This window comes from Pteropus vampyrus, unplaced genomic scaffold, assembly GCF_000151845.1.
Source record: "Pteropus vampyrus isolate Shadow unplaced genomic scaffold, Pvam_2.0 Scaffold8, whole genome shotgun sequence".
NCBI lineage: Eukaryota > Metazoa > Chordata > Mammalia > Chiroptera > Pteropodidae > Pteropus > Pteropus vampyrus.
Genome location: NW_011888789.1, coordinates 4,874,783 through 4,897,359, shown reverse-complemented (window position 1 = coordinate 4,897,359; position 22,577 = coordinate 4,874,783). Strand labels below are relative to the sequence as shown.

The 22,577-nt window shown below is 37.3% G+C and overlaps 2 pseudogenes; one reads left to right on the top strand and one right to left on the bottom strand.

Moving 5' to 3' along the window:
• The first annotated feature begins 1,205 nt into the window (after positions 1-1,205).
• Positions 1,206-1,324, top strand: LOC111729327 (annotated as a pseudogene).
• Positions 1,325-19,740: 18,416 nt separating this feature from the next.
• LOC111729294 lies at positions 19,741-19,856 on the bottom strand (annotated as a pseudogene).
• Between the last annotated feature and the right edge of the window lie 2,721 nt (positions 19,857-22,577).

The following is a 22,577-nucleotide window of genomic DNA, read 5'->3' as shown; positions in this document are numbered from 1 at the left end:
TATGTAGTTTTTGTGACTGGCTAATTCTACACAATGTTACATTTGAGTATATGTACAATCCACATTACCATTTATATTTGCAGTTCATTTTTTTTATATCTGTATAGTATGTCATTATATGCCTAGATCACAATTTATTTATTTTACTGTTGATAGACATTGTGTTTTTTAAAATTTTCTTTTCCTGGATTACTAAGGTGGCTGAGCACCCATATGTTTTCTGCGTCATTTGGAAATCCTCTTGTTAAACTATCTTTTTGAACTCCCTTTTTTGAGCCAAGAAAGTGGATTCTCCCCTAGAGCCTCCAGAAGGAACGAAGCCATGTCAACACCTTGAGTTTAGCTCAGTGAGACCCATTTTAGACTTCTGACCTCCACATCTGTGGGATAATAAATTTATGTTGTTTTAAGCCACTAAATGTGTGGTATTCTTACAGTAGCAACAGGAAATTAATATACAAGGAAAGGGAGGATGTCTGCTCAGATAATAAAAATAGCTTCTATTTTAAATAATGTAAACATCTTTTCGCATTATTAGGACATTATAGCACTACACATTTTCCATATTTACTACCCCATCATTTAAAGTAAAAAATAATTTTTAAAATTGAGGTATAATTTATGTGTAGGGATATGTACAGACCTTAAGCGTACAGTTCGATGAGTCTTGACAAATGCCTACGTCTGTGTAACTAAGACCCACATGAAGATATAGAACATTTCCACTGCTCCAGAAGTCCTCATGTCCCTTCCTCGTCATTCTCCAACACCCAAGAAACCACTGATCTGATTCCTAGTCCCATAAATTAGTTTTCATTTTTCTAGAACTTCAAATAAAAGAAATATACAAGGTCTACTCTGCTGTGTCTAGTAAGACTGCTGAGTTTAAAGTTAAGGATTCCAGTACAAATTCTTGTTCTTCCTCCATTTAGAATATAGACTGCCAACTTCAAAGCTGCTGTGAAGATCACAGGAGAGCATATGAGAAATACACTTTGTTGTTTCTTAAATAGTATATAATCATAAACACTTATTTCCAATTCAAAACAGAAATTGGATTCTAACAACCTTTGGGTGATGGTATAGTAAGTGATTTCTTAAAAAAAAAAAAAATATATATATATATGTATTTATCTATCTCAAGTTTGTACATTAACACATATTCCTTTTAAAATAAGTAAAGTCATTTTAAAATAAGCACAGGAGTCTACGGTCATGCCACCCTGAATAAGCCCGATCTCATCTGATCTCGCTAGCTAAGCAGGGTCGGGCCTGATTAGTACTTGGATGGGAGACCACCTAGGAATACCAGGAGCTATAAGTGTAAAAAATAAAAAATAAAAAAGTAAGCTGACAAGGTCCTTGCAGCAATCTGTGAGGTCAACCAAGGGTTGCCTCGCCTAAATAAATAAATAAATAAATAAGCACAGGAATGTTAATCAACCCTTATTTTATATCATAACTTCGTTATTAGATTTTTATTTTAATGTTCTGTTTCAATAAATAATCACAATCCTCAAAAATGTATTTGTGCAAGACATGCGTTGAATTTTACTCACCACTACACAAGAAACATCAGAAAATAAGATATAAGGATCCTAGATTATTATTTTCCAATTTTATAAATCTGAGGAATGCCTGAAACAGCATGAAATATGTTGCTGTGATGCTGTACTTAAGAACAAGTCACATCATTGAATACAGCACATGTAACTGTTCAGATGCAAAATCTAGAGGCAAAGCCTATGACCATTTCTTGTTTGTTTGTATCTCTAAGAGCCTCCATCAGTAGCCAGCACATAGCAGGTACCCAATGTTTGTGGATAAATCTTTTTTCCATATCAATCATGATGTTACATTTCTAACTTGACCATCTTGTCATCAGCTAGCCCCAAATGTCCCTGTTCTGATAGCAGAGCTTTACAGAGACCTCTGTTTCTCTACTTATCGAATATAACCTAGAACTGTTTTTAGATATGGGTACTACTGATTTCATTTTTACAAAAACTATTTAGCATCAATAAACAGCCCAGATAACTGAATGTTAATGATACCAAATATCAGCTATTTTATTAGACCTTTATTCTTTATAACTTACAAAATACTATTGTAGACTATCCATAATGGACACAGGACTGCAAAACCACAGAATTGTCAGTGGCTGTAACCAGTGGGTAGACTGGGAAGAAAGGGAAGAGCTATTTAATATCAGGAACCAAGAGAGAATGACTTCCTGGAATTAGTCCACGTAATCCTTCCCATTGCCGCAATGAAGAGAGGAAGAAAGCAAAGAGAGAAAGGGGGAGGGGGAGGGAAGAGGAGGAGAAAACATTGCCAGGAAATGTAACAGGGAGCAGTAGTTAGAATTCATAAAAGGTGCCCCATAGAACAAGCCTCTAGTTTCAGAATTGCACACATCAGTGTAATAGCTAACACAAATAGTGGGCAATACAATAGTGGCTAACATTTATTGAGTGGCTACTATTTGCTAGGCACTATATTAAGCATTTTATAAACATTAATTCTTTCATTTGTCACTACAGCCCTATGAGATCAAGGTTCTTGTGCCCCATTTAACAGAGGAAGGCCACTTATTTGGTGGCACAGCATAGCCTCAGAGCCCCTGATCTTAATCACTACATGCTCACTCTCTAACGACGGCTAGAAAATGACTACATGTAAAATTTGAATTATAAGCGATTACAATCAGAAAGACTGAAAATTCTCATGAAGTAGAGCAGGAGCTTTGAGAAAAGGAAGTGATTATTCAAACACATACTTGTGAAGAATGTGTAATTACATGGGACACTTAAGAAGATCAAAATAGACAAACTCAGGACAACAAGAGAAGTAGTTGCAGACAGGATAAAGAGGGAGACAATCATGCTTTTTAAAGTAACCCCCATTCCCTATGGGAAAATAGTTTGGTTAATACCAGAAGTAACATCTATGCTCTCTACTTAAAGAATTTAGCAAATAATATGTAGTTCAATCCATACTCCAAGTTTTGTTATTCTCGATCAATCCTTTCTGCTATCATTATAAAGTCCTGAATAAAGGACCTACTGCCAAGGATGGTTGAAATTCGGTATCAGAACCAGGTGAACCAGCCCGAAGAAATGAGCCCATGTAAAGAATTGCACCTTGACAAAGCTTATTTCCATCTGAGTGTGCAACCGTGAGTCTCTTTTGCACCATTATCTCTTTGAGCCGCGCAGCTGAGAACAACAGAAAAATACCATTATTATCCTCATTTTATAAGGAAGAAATAGAGGCTGAGAGATGTGAAGGGAAACACCTAAGTTCACATGGCTCACGGGTCCTAAACCTGCCACTAGAATCTAGGCTTCTCCAGTCCTCCGATCTTGACCCATTATAGTGACAATTTCTCGCATGTACTCATAAGCAACAAAGCTGGCTGATTTGGCCTACCCTCTGGTGGGTTACCAGTGAGCAGTGCAGTATTCTAAAAGTGGACTGAGATAAGAAGGTAGAGCTGCTAAAACAGACATAGAAAACGCAATAGTCATATTTTTAGCACTTAGAATGTATCAGAAGTATGCCAAGTGCTTTATATGTACATTACTTCTACCTGTAAAACATCCCCATGAGGGTAATATTATTAGCCCTATTTTTCAAAGAAGAGATCTGAAGGTGAAACAGGTTAATTTACCAAGGTAACAGAATCCTGTATGATGGGGAGTTGCGTGTTCCAGCCGGAACTCAGCCCTGCCTAATGAATTCACAGAGACAGGAACTCCAGGCACCCTTAGTGACATGGACTGCCCATCCTGCGGTCAGCATACCCCCTCCATACATGGTGTTCCACGCTCCCTCTCTTCTCACCTGCCAGTTCTGAACAAGGTTATTTCTTTTTGTTGTTTCAGTCTTCACTTTGATGCAGAAAATCCCATCAGGCTCTGGGAGATTAGTGTTCTTCTGATGCTTTTGTGATATTCCCCTCCCTCGATTCAGAAGGAGCCAAAGCTTATTCTCTTTTAGGGAATGTTTACTAGGACTCACGGTGGGGCCTAAAATTTAAGAAAAATAAGGCTTTAATACAATATTTTTAAAAATCAAAATTAATGTAAAAAAATCTATTTTAAATAAAGACGAGAGATCCAACCCCACACCTATACCACCCACCCTACTCCCCTCAGCAAGCCCTAGCCCTGTTGGATTCTATCTATATTTAGATTCTTGACAGTTTGTGAATGTTCTTTGCACTGATTATTTATTTTTTTAAATATGACACTAAAACATTACATATCTTGATGACGGAGTTTGGGTTTTGCGGGGGCGGGGGGGTGGGGCAGTGATGAGATCTGATTAAATTTTGTGCTCGAGGCCTCACTCACCTCACCCAGACTGAAACATAAAACACAGAATCATAGACGGTGGGCCCTGAATTCCAGTTCACAGTTTTCCCATGTCCCTCCCTACCTCCTCTCATGTTAGCTGTTCTCCATGTAACCCCCACCGAGTAAGTGATGGCCATGTGCATTCATTCAAGTTCATAGTTGAGTCATGGGGTTGAAGAAGGAAAGAAAGTCTTCTCTACCCTGCACCAAAGCTACAGAATTTCTGCTGTGTTTCTTACAGGACACTTTTTATACCATTAGCTGAGTAATTGCCATGAGAGAAATTCCTATCTTGGACACCCTCAAATCAGTATTGACATGTAATTTTAATTATTGAATTCCTATCACTGCTTCCCTAATGCAGTGGTTCTCAGTCTTTAAAAACTGAATTCCTATGCCCGAACCACTTCCCATATCCATTATATCATATCTCTGACGGTGAGATAATCACAATTCCGCTGATAACGATAAATCCCAAGTGAAAGCTTCCTAGGTGAACCTGGCGTGCAGGCAAGGTTGAAAATGATTGCTGTAGTAAAAGGCAAACTTTTTATTTTCCTCCCTCAGATAGTTTTCCCTTCAGTCCTTCCCAGAGGACAATGTCAATCAGGGCCCCAGAGTCAGAGAGAGCTGGATTCAATTTCTTGTACTAGCATTGTGACCTTGTACAAGATACTTGACTTTTGTTTCTTCATGTAAACTATGGAGATAATCACAGAATCAATCTCTTGGAATTGTTTGAAGGAATCAAACTCAGTCATCTAAAAGGCCTAGCACAGTGCTTGGTATGCATGTGCCTACATGCATTCATGCACTCACACACTATGAGCTATTAGTGTTATTAGTTATGAAACCGTTCGGCAAAGAAAATTATGAGAAGCCCAGTGCATAGGCAGATAAAGGTGGAACTGATTTGTTGAAAGCCAGGAATGCGGAGAGACTCAGACCCCACTCTCCTTTTTCTGCAGAATGCTTAGGGGTTCTGGGAAATAACTTTAAGGCTACTAGTATGGGGCATAATGACATTACGAACCCAATTTCACTGTGTGGAGTTGCTTTTTCGGCCTCAGAACTGCTGTGGCCCATTTCTAATTTTTCATCTAATGGCAGGCATCCGGCTGGCTGAATTCAAGGGATGCTCTGTGGCCACAGGGCCCAGCAGAGCAGGGCTGCTTGGCCCAAGTGGTTTCTGCAGCCTCAGGTTAACTAGCGGAGTAAGCAGCCACTGAGTTCACCGACCGACTCAAAAGACGAAAGACACTGCTCTAAATTTCCAGTCCCCTGTCTGGATGAACGTCTCTGTTTGGTTTTTAGGTGTGTGGTGGTGGCTAGGAGGCTTGACTGTGTTTCCTGTTTAAAAGTAGAAGAGCATTTAAGTGCTCTGTGCAGGAAGACCCTGAGGGCATCCTGGCTTGGCAGGGACTGCTCCCTTTGAGAAAGAATAGCTCGCCTGTGTTCCCATCTGAGAATAGATGTGCTCTCTATTTGTTTCTTGAGCAGTATTGATTGTTCCAACCCAACTAGTCAAAAATCTCGGCCCAGTTCAGAGACCTCGGCCAGCCTCAGGCTGATGCAGAGGGTGAGGCAGAAGCTACAGCCTGGGATCAGTGTAACAGGTTGGCTCTGCCTCAAAATTGCTGGTGCCACCAAATCAGCTATGGTTCCTCTTCTCTTTGGGAGGCCCACCTGGGCCCTGCTGGTTTGTGTGTAGCTTGCATTGCTTTCTTCCTTCCAGTCAGTAGAATGTCCTGTTCTTTTTTCAAAAAGGAATACTCCTTGTACCAAGCTAATAGCTGAATAAACTACTCAATAATAAGAGTGTTTTGTTTTTTCCTCCTGTGAGCCCATTTCCAGACTTGTTTGAGAAGCAAGTTGATATTTCACACCATCATGAGTTTAAAGTATATGCCCTGATTGTTCTTTTAGAGAAGCTATTTTAGTTAGACTTGTAGTAGTTGGGCTCTCTAATTGCAGGTAACAGAAACCAACTGATGCTAGCTTTAGCCACAGAGGGGAATTTATTATAAGGATAAAGGAACATCTCATGGAAGCAAAGACAGGAGTGTGGCCAGGCTTCAGGAAGGAACTGAGAACTGGAAAGCTGCCAGGACACCTCCACTGTGTCTCATCTCTGAAGCTTCTCATGTGTGCTGCTTTTGTCTCTCTCCGCTAACTGGTTTTTACTGCCTCTGTCTACAGGGAGAAATGTTGCTGTCACCAGAGGGTAGCACTCATCACTTCCACTCAAGAGCTGTGCTCAGAATAACTAGTGTCTTTTAGTATCGATTCACAGGAAAAAGAACCTAATTTGTCAGATTCATCAGCGATGGTCAGAGGACAGATATAGCCCAGTGGCTGTCTTCACAACCAAGTTTCCCAGATCTGGCTGATGATTAGAGTCACTTGTGGGAGATTTTTATTTTTAAACACACACTCAGGCTCTACCTTAGAATCTAAGAGTAGGAACTGGACTCTGCATTAAAAATTCCTCAAGCGATTCTGATGATAAATGAGATTTGGGAGTCCCTGAAATACAAGTCTTCGGTGTCCATTAATCTTTCTACTATGGTCTAACGAGAGAATGCCTTTTAAACTACTATTTGTGAGGCTATTACTATAGGGCTGGAGTGAGCAATTCATTTCAGTTGCAAATATACGTGAGCCAGATGGGGAACTTCCTACCCTATCGAGCACTTGCTGTAGAACCAGTTGAGTGGAAATCTGAGAAGCCAGCTCAGATTTGGATCTAATATCACTATTAGGCTTCACGGTCAGACTTTTAGACGAGATTCAAGAACAGTTCTTACCAGGTGAAATCAGGCTCAGTGTTAGCCAAGCAGATGACGTAGGTAGGTGTTGCAGGTCAGTGTGAGAGTCAAGAACTAGGTCTTCATATTGAGGAAAAATATTACTCCGTTGAAAAAATACCATCTTAGAAAATCAAGTTGTGTTTTATGTTCCCATGTTTTTTCTTACCCATGCTGTTTCTGCTGCTTGGTAAACTATTACCTCTTCTAACGTCTAGTGGCTTATTCTTTAAGACTTAAGTTGTTTTTCCACTGAGAGGGAGCCATCTCTGACTCCCTAGTCCATTGATACTTGCTTCTGCTCATATAATATCCTCTGTGTACCTTGACCACATCAAGGATTGTAACCATTTTATTTCTCCATCACCTCCACTTGATGAAGGGTAGTTGGCACTTTGGTAACTGAATCTGCTTGTATGGGGTTGGTGCGAACTGTCCTTCTCCTGAATTGATGGAGTGATGTGTCTGCTAATCTGGCCCCTGGCTTCCCTTCATTCTCTCACATCTCTCCTTTTCCCAAAGTCAAAGCAATTTTGCTTTGGCCAAAAATCTCCATATCATTCCAGGTTCTGGGATCTCATCTCTTAATCACAGAAAATTTAAGGAGCCCTGGACCAGCAGTCTTGCATCTAGTATGCCCTGCTGGTTAATGACACTCTTTAACACCATGATGAATTTTGAAGATGTTTATGTTTTACTCTATAGTATTCTAGCTAAATCAGCCATAATGCACTAGGCGCAATTCAGCTAGTGCCTTATTTAACTCCTACAACGAGCTTAAAAAGAAAGCTTTGTAGGGAAAACTGGGATTCAGAAAGGTTGAGTAACCACATTGGCCACACCACCAGCAAGTGCCAGAACCAAGATTGAAATCCAGATCTGACCCCAAACCCTTATGCTCTTAAACACCAAGCTGCACTGAGGCTCTTGTCCCCTTGTTAAACTTAATTTACATAGTAAGCGACTTGGTTAATTAATTTACATAGTTAGCTATCTTGCTTTGTGTATGCCTTATTTTCTCCCTTAGAATGAAATAGTAAGTATTTGTTGGTTGAATTTAAACAATATGATTATGATAGTATGTCACCAATCTGAACTAAAAAAAAAAAAAGTACCTAGAATCTTCTCTTATCTGTTATTAAGTACAGAATGATTTTTTAGAAGTATCTTTTTGAAAGTTTCCAATAGAATGTGAGCATATCTCATCTACTTACCATACCTAAGGAAAAGATTTCTCCACTGATGTCCTCATTTTCCATAGACATTCCTGAACTCCAAAAAAGCCCTATGTCCACTGTGCTATCTGTCTTAGGCGTGGCCCCTACATGGTAGAATCTGAGGATGTACAAGTACTGTATCAAGAAAGGATGATGCAGCCGGCCACAGCTCTCAGAATATTCATAACTGAGTCACAAGAGTCACACAAGCTGACCCTGATATTAGGAAGTTAGGAGTACTGCATACATACATGTCCCAAATATTCCATCTATATATCTGATAGCCCACACAAGAAAACATTCATTGCTTATCTTAAAGGAGGGATTTTTCAGAAGACACAATAATTCTGGGGATATCGGAAATGGTTTGCATCAATTATAAGTGGGGAAGTAGAAGAAAAATTTTTGATACCTCATAGTTATGCAGGCCTTTCACACTTAAACATGATTCAAAGCCTGGGAACCTAAAGAGGTGCACTTCGACACGAGGAGAGTCAAACCCCACCCACTCCAACAGAAGACATGAAATGCAGAGTGCAAGAAGGCAGAAGCCAAGCCTTTTCTTTCCAAAAACTACAGCAAACTAGTCCAGAGCCTTGCAGAGATGTCAGATGCACCAGGCAGATATATGATCTTACATTTGGGAGCAATAGAGAAAAGGGCTGATTCAAGCAGGCTTGGGTATCATCACCTGAAAGCATAACATTTTCCTCCAGCTTCATTAGCAAACTTTTCATTCTAGATGCAAAGGGTAATACATAGAGCCTTCTTCCAAGGGCAGAAAGCCACAGCATACCTGCAGTGGACAAATGAAGCATCCCCATAAGCATAAAGAACAGGGACTGGCAGCTTTGCCAAAGATTCTGAATGCGAGAGATAAGCAGGTTGGCAGAAGTAAAGGCTGGAGGAGGGGATAACCACATGTTCGTTTCTTAACATATTAATTTTAAGATACTGGTGACACTCATGAAATATCCAGTAAGCATGTAGAGAAGAACTTCTGGAACTCAAGAGAGAGTTCAGGGCAATAGATTTTAGAAACCATTTGCAAGGAGGTGATAAAATCTTATGTGTCACAGGGAGAAAATAAAGCAAGGTAAGGACCAAGGACCCAAGCTTAGTGAAATGTACACTGGATGAGGCATTCCAAGAATACAGTCTCCAAGTTCTTCCGCTTCTTTGTACAGATTCCTCTCAGCCTTGAGATTTCCTAATGCATACTTTATTCCATTCTACCTTGAAGAGAAGTCATAAATTTTTTCCCCAAACCTGACAGTCAAATAGAGCATTGGAATAAATGACTTAACTCAGCAAAGCCATAGAAAATGTAATAGAGTGTAATCTTTGAATGGATCAATAACCTTTCTCAAGAATAAAGAACTGTGGTATCAAAAATGGTGTAAGATTCTATTGCACCCCATACAATTGAATAAAAAATCACTTATAAGAATGCTTTAAATGGTCTAGTGGTTACCAGAAGGTAGAGGGGAGGGGAGAGGAGGAGGTAGTCGGGGGCGGGGAGAACTTTAAGTAATTTCTTCAATTAAAATAATTAATTAATTTTAAAAAATAATGCTTTAAATTGTTAAGTTGGAACTTTATTACATCTAATTTTTATAAGTTCCCCTTCCTTCTCTCCTCCCAAACACTCATGGTAGAACAGAAGGAAGTTGCCTGTATAAGGAGTGAAGGATTTAATGTGTTTTATGACTTAAGGCTTATTTGTTATGTTTTACCTGTCTTTCCTGAATTTCCTGAATCATCAAATTACTGTTTGAAGTCCCCACATTTTTCTCTCTATATACACAGAGCAAACAAAAAGTTGTGGTGATTGTTCCCCCCGGCGCATTTCATACACTTGGAGCAAGCCCGCAGAAGAGCAGTGCAATCGCTGGGACACTCAGCACAGCGAGGGACTGGGTTTCAGCTGTCTGCACTGAAAACTGTTTCCTAACACTATACCTCGTATGTATGCAGTTTCAACATGGCTCAGGACTGAATAAGCACTAGAAGGAGGTGGGAAGAATGCTAACCCAGGTGTTCTTGACATTATCAGATAAAGGGAACTCAAGAGGCTTGGTGTTGGCTGGTTGACAGATAAGCTTTATGACATTAATGAGGCAGGGGCAAGTTAGTTTGTTTTATACTCCTCCTACAAAAGATTAACCCAGCTTTCACAGCACCCACTAAGGAAGTCCTGAATGAGAGCTTTTGTCAAACGTGAACTCAAAAAAAAAAAAAGCACAAATCACTGATGAAAACATTTTAGAAACATACAGGAATAAGGACAGAATTTTCAACACTCTGAACCAGACATCTTCATATGGGGTATGTCTACCCCTTTGAAGGGAACTTCAAAACCTTTCGATGGTCATTTTAAAGGACTCTTTCTCCATATTCTCATCCTTCATGCATACTCTTCCCTTAAACTAAGCAATCTGAAAAGCACCACATCCGCAATATTTCTCCCATTCTACAAGCCGAAGGCACACAAGTCCACAGGGCACACAGGTGTTAGTCCTTGTAGCTTCCAACCTTCCCTGTTCTATATTTCTGTTAAGGGAAGTTTAGAGATGAAGTATTTGGGAGATTGTTAGAATGTTCAAATTTTGGATATGTGGTAAAGTGAGGTGCAGTGGAAGTTATTTTTACTTAACAAATTGGCCACTTCCATCTCCAGATTCCTGCCAGGGAAGCAATATCTCACTCTTGATGAAAGCCCCACTAACAAATCAGCAAGTACCTGTAAGAAATATTGAATGCTACAAACAGCTCTTCTCATAAGCAATTTTTTCCCCTATTTAAAATACTCATCTTTAGAACACTCACCCACTAGAAAGAAAAGTACTTTTGAACAGTCAAAACAGGAATAGTTTAATGACATTGATTACTTTAAATGTAACTTGAACTATTTTTAAGGACTACCAGAATTTTCATGGTGCACTGAATAAAACCTACGTACAAAACTTTTCATATTATCATGAAATATATTTCCAGATACAGTCAAATCTTAATTTATATAATCTTATAAAATGATTAATATTTCCTATCACCTATTAACAGAAAATAAATTAGATTTTAGCTGCCACACCAGTTAGGTTTTAATAACATTCTACAAGAAAAGTCTGATCCTATCAAATAATATTAATGTTATTTTTTATTTGATTCCTAATTCTACCATAAGCTGAACACTCTCATTCAATATACGCCCACACCTTTATTGAAAGAATATCCTGCCTTATCAATCTATTTGCTTTATAAATAACTTAGAATCTCAGTGTACAGATTATTGTGATGTTACAAGTTAAATAATGAGAAATAGTATATTGTTTTTTAAAAAATTATGTTAAACGTATGGGATCTTAAACTTTGACTGCTTATAGTAATCTCTTATAAGAGGAGTTCTGTGATATTTGTAATGATTTTTATAACGTTCTTCAAAATTCATTAACACAACATTTGAATTTTCAAGTCAGATTTTTTCTGACAAAAAGAAAGTCTGATGTGATTATTTGATTTAATGAAGAGATGGTAGATATTTGACTTGATTTCATTATATAGTGGACATATAACCATAAATAGAATAATTAAATCTGCAGCTCCAAGATTTTGATTAAGTATTTATTTAATGAGATATATTATGATGAAAATATACTTAAAGCATTAATTGTATCAAAAATACATCTGAAAAGGTGTTTCAAAAGTAACAGTTTGGATTTTCCAACTAGATAAAGTATACTGGATTAAAAAAAAGTTTTCTAAATGGAAGAGTAACAGGTACAATTAATAATCATTTGATAGTCTTGGCAAAGCCTTTTGGGTTTACATCCTATATAATTTAGTAGTGAACAATACTAAGTTACAAACTCTTCTAAAAGTTAGGCAGCTACCTACCTTCTCTGTTTTCTACAAAAAAAAAAATGAATAAACTAAACATACTGTCAGCTGAAGGATAATTAAAACATGTGATTTTTGACATCGAATTTAAAGAATTGAGTAAAATTGCTTTGCTAAAGCTACTTTCATTCCCATCTCTTTATTTAGGAGCTGTTTTTCAGCATTTACATAAACAAAAATGAAAGAAATAGAATTAATGCCGAATCTTCTTTCATTTCTAGCAATGAATGCTATCTTTATCCAAGGATACATAAACTAATCAGAAAATATTAATCTCATTAAAAGAGGACTTTCAAAAATTTTACATTTTATTTAAATTTATTAAAAATAACATTAATAAATCCAATCCATGTTAATATAAATAACATTTTTTAATGAAAAAGAAACTATTTTACATTTTATTTAATAAATATAGAAAGTTTAAATATATTTATATTTTGATCTATTACGTAAAATAATTTTAATGACTCAGTATGGAAAAAATTTAGCACAGCCTTACATTGACAATAAATTTAAAAATTTGAATGCATATACTTACATTTTTGCAAAAATTTATAATAGTGTGACCAATATAATTTTTAGGCATAAAAATATGTAGTAAAATCCTATGACAACAAACTTCAAGGGTATAACATTCTGATCTAATGAAATTGGCCCCCATCCTCCAGCCCAGCCCCCTATTCCCAACATTCTAAGTTTCTCTGGGGAAGGCATGTGGTGGCGCCAGTGGTGGTTAGAAAGTGACTAACGTGATCAGTGGGGACTTTCTCAGTTTAGTGAATGGTCAGTGTGTACAATAAGTTTCACTACCTTTACTTTTTGTCCTTTGTGTGACAATTCAGACTAAAATATACTCTTTTTTCATTATTATTGCAATAATACGACCTTGCATTTTCACGATTGAAAATTACCATGTTTTAAAATGATTAATTTAAAACGTTTTGTTTTAAAATGTCAATGTTTTATGCTGGAAATTATATCCTTTGCCAATATTTAAACTTAGAAACAGCTTTAAATATGCAAAGGAATAGAGTTTCCTTTTAAAACTATTTTTTAAAAACTACACAAGGGAGTACTTGTACAAAAAAGTTTGAAAATCACTGTTCTAGACAGAGGAAAGGTAAGCAATGATCCTTTTCAAGGCCAAAAATACTTGGAGCAAATTTTTTATCAGCAGTGCACAGACTGAACAACTAGGAAGGAGAGCTTAACATTCGTTTGCTTTTCCTGGCACCTAGAGGGAAAACCAAGCATAGACAGAATTAAGCTTTTCTGCTATCAAGTCTAAGTCTCTAAAAATTTATTTATGGTGCACAGTATCAGCGATGGGAACAGCTCATACCTATAACTCTGCCCAAGCAGCAACTCCTTCTTTATCAGAGTAGTCAAGACTTAAGCTCTTTACCTTTTGCAATTTTGGAAAAGGTATTGATCTCATGGAATATATTTTACCACCACTAATCATTTGTAACTCAGTATCCCTTATGTGTTAGATTTTAGGTATACATGTACCTGCACTTGAAGTATTTACAACCTTGTTGGAGAAAAATTAAAAACACTGAGATAAATACAAATCTGTGTAGCACAAATCAAGAGTCCAATGACTGTAACAAAAATGCAATGAACAAATGGAGTTATTGTCAAAGGTTAGAGTAGTCTGGGAAGGAGGAGGCTGGAATCAAAGCAGATCTTTTAAAAACCAGAATCAGGGAAACAAGATGGGCTAATTTGCTGGGTACAGAAGTGGGATGGTGTAGGTGTGATGCAGGTATGACAGTGACAGGAATAATGATTAGCCCGGAGCAGATGGCTGCTATAAAACTTGGAAGGTAGCTAGAAACCAGACTGTGGAGGGTGAGGGTCTTACTTACCAATGGAGAGCTGTGATTGATCCTATGAGAAATGTGAAGGTTTCTGAGTTCACTATGCAAAAGTTTAGGAAGCTTTTATAATGACAGTAGTATATACAAAGAGAGAGCAAGAGAAATGAGTCAGTTAAATTTTAACAATAGTCTGGGTAGCTAGGAAGGAAGCAGCCTGAGATAAGGAAACTGTGGCTGGACAAAAAAAAAAAAAAAAAAAAATCAAAGGACATTGTGCTAAAAGGGGAGGAAGAACCACAAATAATTCCCAAGTTTCAAGCCTATGTGACTATGATAATCACAATCCCATTGATAACGATAAATCCAAAGTGAAAGCAGGTTTATGTTCGAAGGAGCAGGGTCAGCAAGCAAGAATGCACATGTGAAGGAGAAGGTTCAATCTCTGATTCATCTACCGTCATCAACTGAACAGAAAATCATACGCTTTCTCTTATTTTGTCCTCTTGCTCAATAGGGGAAAGAAGATTGATATTCTAAACTTGTTATTGATCATACTATATCCACAATGATTTATCAGTATCCACCCTAAAGAAATCTAAAGACAATTCCCTTGAGAATACTCATTTAGAAGTACAAAAGTAGATGTAGCTAATGCCTCAGACTCATCAGCCTCTTTCTCATGTCTTGCTGCAGGATCCATAAAAATTTACCTCTACCTCTCAGCGCCTCCTCAGCCAAGTTTGGGCCCTTTGACCTTTATGTCTCACTAGATTCAATGTGGTCCTCACTTTTAGAAAACTGGGAAAATTTTAAACATAAACCTTTTCTTTCCCTACTCACTCCTATCCTCAACAAAGCCTTGCAATCTTGTTAACTTTGAAGTGAACAGTATTTGTATGTTTGTTCCATTCAAAGAATGAACATCAAATTACTTCCTGATACGTAACATTTAGTACAGACACTGAAAATGTCTAGTTTACATTGTACCAAAGAAGATGTTCAGACTATGTAGGACAACTTATCTGTTCATAGAATATCAAATGAGCAGAAGTCTATAAGGGGAGATGGCATAGCAAAGGGCAAAAGTACAAAGGCACAGGGCAGATTGCCTAATTTGAAACACCACTACTTAATTAAATTTTGGCCAACTAACCTCTTGGTATCTCAATTTTTTCATAAAATAGCTATGATAATCCTGCCAGATTGGTGTTAAACAATGGATTAAAGTGTGTTCGGTGTTCACTGTTAGCTGCAACTGTTGTTGTACCTTAGTGTTCAGCTCTAGGTTATCAAGTTACCACAGCTGATTTCTCATTTATTGAAAGATGCTTTATATTGATCAAGGAAGCAGGGATAGGCAAACCTTTTCTGCAAAGGGTAAAATGGGTGTTTTTGACCTAGCAGGCCAGATGGTCTCTGTTGCAACCACTCAACTCTGCCATTGTAGCACAAAAGCAGCCAGAGATTAACATGCAAAACAAATGAACATGGTAGCTGTGTTCCAATAAAACTTTATTTATAAAAACTGAAATTTAATTTTATATAATTTTCATGTTACGAAGTACAGGTTTCCCCTGCTCTCCAAAAGTATAGCATTCCTATGACTTGTCATAAACCAAAATGGCATAAAGTGGAGTATTCCTGCTTTCCAAAAGTTTGCTTTTACAACTTTGCTTTTACAGATCTACATAGGTACCTGTTTGTGCTAACCAAAAGAAATCCAAAGAGGATTTTTCCTTTTACAGAGAAAGGCATTACTATATTACCATAGGTCTTAACTGAAGTGTTATAATTTGGACTTTTAGAAAACGAAAACAATAAATATAATGGTACATTATTCTTTTGATTTTGTTTAACTACTTAAAAATGTACAAACCATACTTAGTTCTTAGGCCACACAAAAACAGGCAGAGGGCCAAATCTGGCCCATGGGTGGTAGTTCATTGACCCTTGGTCTAGATTAACAAGTTTATGGATTTTGGAAGCTTTGTGGGGGCAGAAAAATTGGAATACAGGTTCATGGTGCAGAAGAGAGAAGAAAATTTTAAGTATAGTTTTAAAAAGGATATTTAATGCTATCATCCATTTATTAACACTGGGCTCAACTAAGTGCAGGACATTTTTGGAATCACCCGCTGTTGGAATCGAAGCTGGAAGTCACAGTCCCTGTTCTCAAGGAGTTTATATTTCTCCACATTAGATGCTGAAAAGTCTTCCTTCAAAATACGATATATCCTATCAAGGTTTTATAACACATACAGGCAAGTTCAAACAAGAGGCAAGTAGTTTTTGTGGTGACTCCACCTATAGCCTATGCCAAATATGCAGTTAACTTGACCACTTCTCCTCAATTTTACTACCAGCTCTTTTCCTCTCCTCCAAATTATTCTGTTTTGCACGATCATTTTAGGGATAATATTCATAATGATGTACTAAATAGAACAAAGCAACTGGTCCCACCTTTAAAAAAAATGACTATTTAAACTAGTCATCTAAGCTATCACATCTCTTTTAATAGATAATATATTAGTGACTCATTGTTTTTCATTCCAATCCAGGCAAAAAAGACACTTCAGAAAAAGATGTTTTCACAGCGAATGTTTTGAAGTATTTCATCCAATAGATTACCAAACAAAACATGAACAAAATACAGTGCCCTAGTATATACCTTAGTTGGTTCTAAAGATGTAGATTTGAAATAATACAACAGAAACCCAGTATGACAATATATCATAACAAGTAAAAGTAGAAAGCAAAGAAATTAATAGTACTAATGGTTAAGGAAAAACAAAGGTTGTTTGTAAATAATAATTATTAATAAATATTATACTATATGGTATATATTAAATCTTAAAAAAATAAAAACTGATATAAACAAAATATTACTAATATTGTTGATTTTCAGGAATACTAAATGGCATTTGTCTCTTAAGCATTTTCCTTGCAAGAATTAGCAATACTGAATACCTTAAAGACAAAGGATTACAACAAAAATCGCCAATTTGATACGAAGTATACCAAATTGGAAGGGAGGGTGGAGATTCAAAAGAGCAATTAAAAATGAAAAACGAAAATGAAAAGGAAGAGGGTAAGGTCAGAAAGATGGAGGCTAGGAAGTTTCAATGCTCATCTCCCCCATAAAACAACAAAAACAATAAATAAACAACTACAAACTGACAATAGGGCGAGTTATGCTTTCTTAAAACAGGGAAAGTTCTGGACTACAATGGAGTAGCAAAAACCCCGCAGAGTCAAAAACCAAGGATGGTACATAGAAAAGCGTAGGCAACATTTTAGCTGCACCACTTCATCTCACAAGCCACAGCAGCATGTTACCAGAAGGGAGATACCCTCAGAGAAATTTCACCCTATGGGGAAAAGGAGGGGAGAGCCCCAGCAAGCCTCACTGCTGTAGATGTTTGCAGCTGTTACTATTGAGGACCCCACAGCCTTCGCCAACACCGAACCCTGCTGACAGAACTGCCCAGAGCCCCTGCTGCTGCATCTCCTCCTCAGGGCTGGTGCTGGCAATGCATTAATTCCTGCCCCTAGGTCTCAAGCTATGTTTGAGTTGCTGCTGTGCCCAGTTGCTGCTATATCCACTTTCTGATCAGGATGCCACAGCTCTTTGCCATATGTAGGATCAGAGCTGTTGCTGCTCTGCAAACTCCTCCCTGGATCGTAACATGTGGCTTTAATGGGCCTCTACCAGGGAAGTGTTGCTGCTATTCTGAGACTGCCTCCTGGGGCCAGAGTTGAGACTCTGACCCACCATCCCCAGGCTGTGCTGCTACTGCACTCTGCCCCCTGGGCCCGAGCCATCATTCCACTGTTATCCCAGGGCCTGTGCTGCTGCTGTGCCATCTCCCTCTGTCCCATCCCACCCAAGTCACTGCGATGAGCTCCAGAGACCCAGACCCTGCTTCCACAAGAGATGTGCAAACGCCCATACCTTAGACACCAGTGTCACTGAAGCTGCAAGTGCACCTGCGCTCAAGCACCCAGGCACTGTTGTAGTTCCACTTGCACCTGATCCCAGAACCCTGCTCCACTACTGCTCTGAGTGCCCAACATGTTGGACCAAGGACCAGGAAGGATCCCCTCAGCTAGAACTGTCTTCCACGAGCAAAAGAGGAAAAAAGGAGGACCCCAGCAGCCTTTGCCTCTGAGGATCCCAACAGTCCAAGCCACCACTGCCACCCGCGGGACCTCTGCAGTCTTGGCCACAGAAGATCCCCTTAGTCTGCACCAACGCTGACCTAATGGAGCTGCACTGAAACTAGTCCACTGTGCTCTCCCAGGAACCAAAGACGCTGCATCCCACCCAGCCGGTGCCCTCACAGCTCCCTTCGGGCAAAAGTCTTTCCCACCGAAGCCAGGCTGAAGTCTAGAAGAGGTAAGTGCTCCCTCAAATGCACAGAGATCAACGCAGAGCCATCAGAAAAGTGAAAAAGCAAGAAAAATGACACTGCGAAAGGAACACAGTAATTTTCAAGGGACTGTCTCCCCAGAAATGAAGGTCTGTGAGTTACCTGAAAAAGAATTTTAAAAAAATGCATGAAAACCAGAGACATTCAACAAAGAGAAATTACATATATATATATATATATATATATATATATATATGTACTGAACATATACAGACTTTTGTCATTATTCCCTAAACAATATAGTGTAACAACTATTTGCATAGAATTCACATTTTATTAGGTATTATAAGTCATCTAGAGATGATTTAAAGTATATGGAAGGACAAGCAAAAGTTATACACAAATCAATGACAACTTATATAAAGGACTTAAGCATCTGTGGATTTTGGATTCCTGGAGCCAATCCCCCATGAATACTGAGGGATGGCTGTATTTGCATCCTAAGAGTCTCAAAAAGAGAGAGAGTAGGGGACAGAGACTTATTTAATGTCTGAAAACTTCCCAGATCTGGGGTGCATGAAGCTCAAAGATTCAACCCGAAGAGATCTTCAGTAAGACACATTATAATCAAGATATCAAAAAAGAAAAAAAGAATTTTGAAAGCACCAAGAAAAAAAAAAAAGATTCATTACATACAAGGGAATCGTGATATGGCTATGAGCAAATTTCTCAGCAGACATCTTTCTGGCCAAGATAGAGTGGGATGATATATAAAAAGTGCTAAAAGAAAAAACTGAACCAAGAATACTTTACTCAGCAAAGCTGGATTTCAGAAATGAAAGAGAGATATAGACTTTCCCAGACAAACAAAAACTGAGAGAATTTATCACCACTAGAACTGCCTTAGAAGGAATGCTAAAGGGAGTTCTTCAAGCAGAAATAAAAAGATGCTAATTAGTAACATGAAAACATATTAAAATATAAAATTCACTGGTAAAGGTAAATATATACTCGAATTCAAAATATTCTAATACCACAATGGTGGTGTGTATGTATCACTCTGAACTCTAGCATATAGGCTAAAAGACAAAAGTGTTAAATATAACTACAGCTACTATATTTTGTTAACGTATACACTATATAAAATGATGTCAATTGGGACATCTACAACATAAAATGTGGGAGGCGGGCAATATGTAGAATTCTTTATTCAACTGAAGTTAAATTGTTATAAGCTTCTTTTTATTATTATTAATTTTTATTTATGACTACAGCACCTGGTCTTCCCAGGTGGTCTCCCATCCAAGTACTAACCAGGCCCAACCCTGCTTAGTTTCCAAGATCACACATTGGGCTTGTTCAGGGTGGCATGGCTGTAGACCATGGACCATAGCTCCACTGAGGCGCAAACCCAGGACTTTCGCGTGTAAAGCAGATGTGCTAACCGCTACACTATGGAACCACGTCTCTGTTATAAGCTTCTTTAAAACAGAAATATAAGATGTATTATGAAAACATCATAGTAATCAAAAAGCAAAAACCTATAATACACAAATGATAAAAAAGAATCAAAGAATACCACTACAAAAAATCAACTCACAAAGACAGAAAGAGGAAGAAAGGAACAATACAATCAGAAAGCAATTAACAAAGTAGAGATAAGTCCTTAACTATCAAAAATTACTTTAAATATAAATGGTTTTAATTTTCCAATCAAAAGACACAGAGTGGCTGAATAGATATCAAAACGAGACCTAACTCTGCTGCCTACAGAAGACTCACTTAAGCTTTAAGGACACTCACAGGCTGAAAATAAAGGGATAGAAAAAGATAATCCATGCAAAGGGATGGAAAAAGATATTCTATGCAGATGGAGAATAAAAGAGAGTAGCTATAATTATATCAAATAAAATAGACTTTAACTCAAAAGCTGTAACAAGAGACAAAGACAGTCATTATAAAATGATAAAGAGTTGAATTCATCAACTGGATATAGGAAGTATAAATATATATGTACCCAATATCAGAGCACTTAACTATATTAAACAATTATTAACACATCTGAAGGCAAAAAATAGACAGCATTGCAATAATAGTAGAGGACTTCAATACCCCACTTTCAACAAAGGAAACATCATCCAGACAGAAAATCAATAAATAATAGACTTGAATGGCACTTTAAACCAAATAAACCTAAAATACATATGCGAAACATTCCAAGAGCAGAATACATATTCTTCTCAAGCGTGCACAGAACAACCTCCAGGACAGATCATGTTAGGTCACAAAATAACTCTCTACAAATTTAAGACTGAAATCATAAGACTGACCACAATGGTCTTAAACTAGAAATCAATAACAGGAGGAAAACTGAAAAGTTCGCAAATATGTATAAATTAAACACTACACTTCTGAGCAACCAGTGGATGAAAGGAAGAATCAAAAGGGAACTCAAAATATATCTTGAAACAAACAAAGATATATATCTACATACACAATGGGATATTAGCCATAAAAAACAGGGCGGGGGGCGGTGGAGAGAGAGAGAAAATCCTACCATTTGCAATGTCAATGAAGCTGGAGGGCTAAATGAAATAAGCCAGATAGAGACAAACACTGTATAGTCGCTTATATGTGAAATCAAAAAAAAAAAAAAAAGAAAAAGAAAAAAAAAAGATAAAAGCCGATTTCATAGAAACAGACGACAGAATGGTGGTGCCAAGGGCTGGGAGTGGAGTAAACGGGGTGATGTAGGCAAAAGGGTACAAATTTTCAGTTATAAAAAGAATCACTTCTGAGGATCTAATGTGCAACATGGTGACTATGGTTATTTACGCAGTATTACATACTTTAAAGTTACTGAGTAGACCTTAAGCATTCTCAGCAACAAAAAAAAGTTAACTATGAGGTGATATGTGTGTTAATTATCTTGACCTTGGTAATCATTTTACAATGGACATCAAATCATGTTTACACTTTAAATATATACAATTATATTTGTTAATTCTAAAGTCTAAAAAAATGAGTTAGGGCAGTAAAGTATCAGCAGATAAAGTATTTGGTTGTGTCAAAGGTTCTCGAGAGCTTAAAATGTTGAAGGTCTTAATAAGAAATACAAAATGGGCTTGTTGGTGCTTGGATACTTGGCAAAAAGAAAAACAGGCAAAGAAATTAGCACCTTGACTTAAAAACAATAGATAGATAGATAGATAGATAGATAGATAGATAGATAGATAGATAGATAGATAGATAGATAAAAGAGAAGGGCAATTTGCCATTCTCGGATTTCCCATTTGCAATTTTAGTTACTGATGAGAAACTCTGGAAGCTGGTGAGAAATCATTACAGTTTTGCTAAGGCATAAATTTGAATTTTACGGTAACATGGCTACATGGAAAACATCACCTAAGGAGTATGCCTAGTGGACCTCCTGGCATTCACATTTCAATAGTGATTTGCTATTCCCTACTCCTATGCCCTGGCACAGTGACTAAGGATCTGAAGGAAATGCTTTTAAAACTTTCAGTAATACTTTATATTATATGGTGCTATTTGGGATTCACGAAAATCTCAGTATAAATCCATTTCAACTCAAGAATTTACTGTATAAACCTAAAATATCTATTTCCTTCTTTTTCTATATATAATCAATATGTTTGTCTAAGGGCATCGCACCCTAGTGCCTTCTGTTATCCACTTATTATGCTGATTCCACAACTACTGCCCAAGAGCATAAATTCATTTTTCAAATAAGAAATCTATAGCATTGTGTATTCTCCTACCAAGAAAAATACCTACTTTTCTCCTATGTATCAGGGTTGGAAAATCTTTATATATTCATTTTATTATAATATATAAATCATCAAAATAAAGTAGCACCACAATTATTATTAAAATATAAAAGAATGTCAATGAAATTGTCCCATGAAAGCCATTAAGGGGAAATTCAACTCTAAAAATATGTATTTTTAGCTTCTAGATAAAAAGTTTTACTTTCTCAACCCACATAGAGGCCACTCACTATATAAAATCAGTTTTTAATAATAAAAACATAAGATATGGTAGAAAGTATTATTTGACTTTATTAACCTTACTAATAATG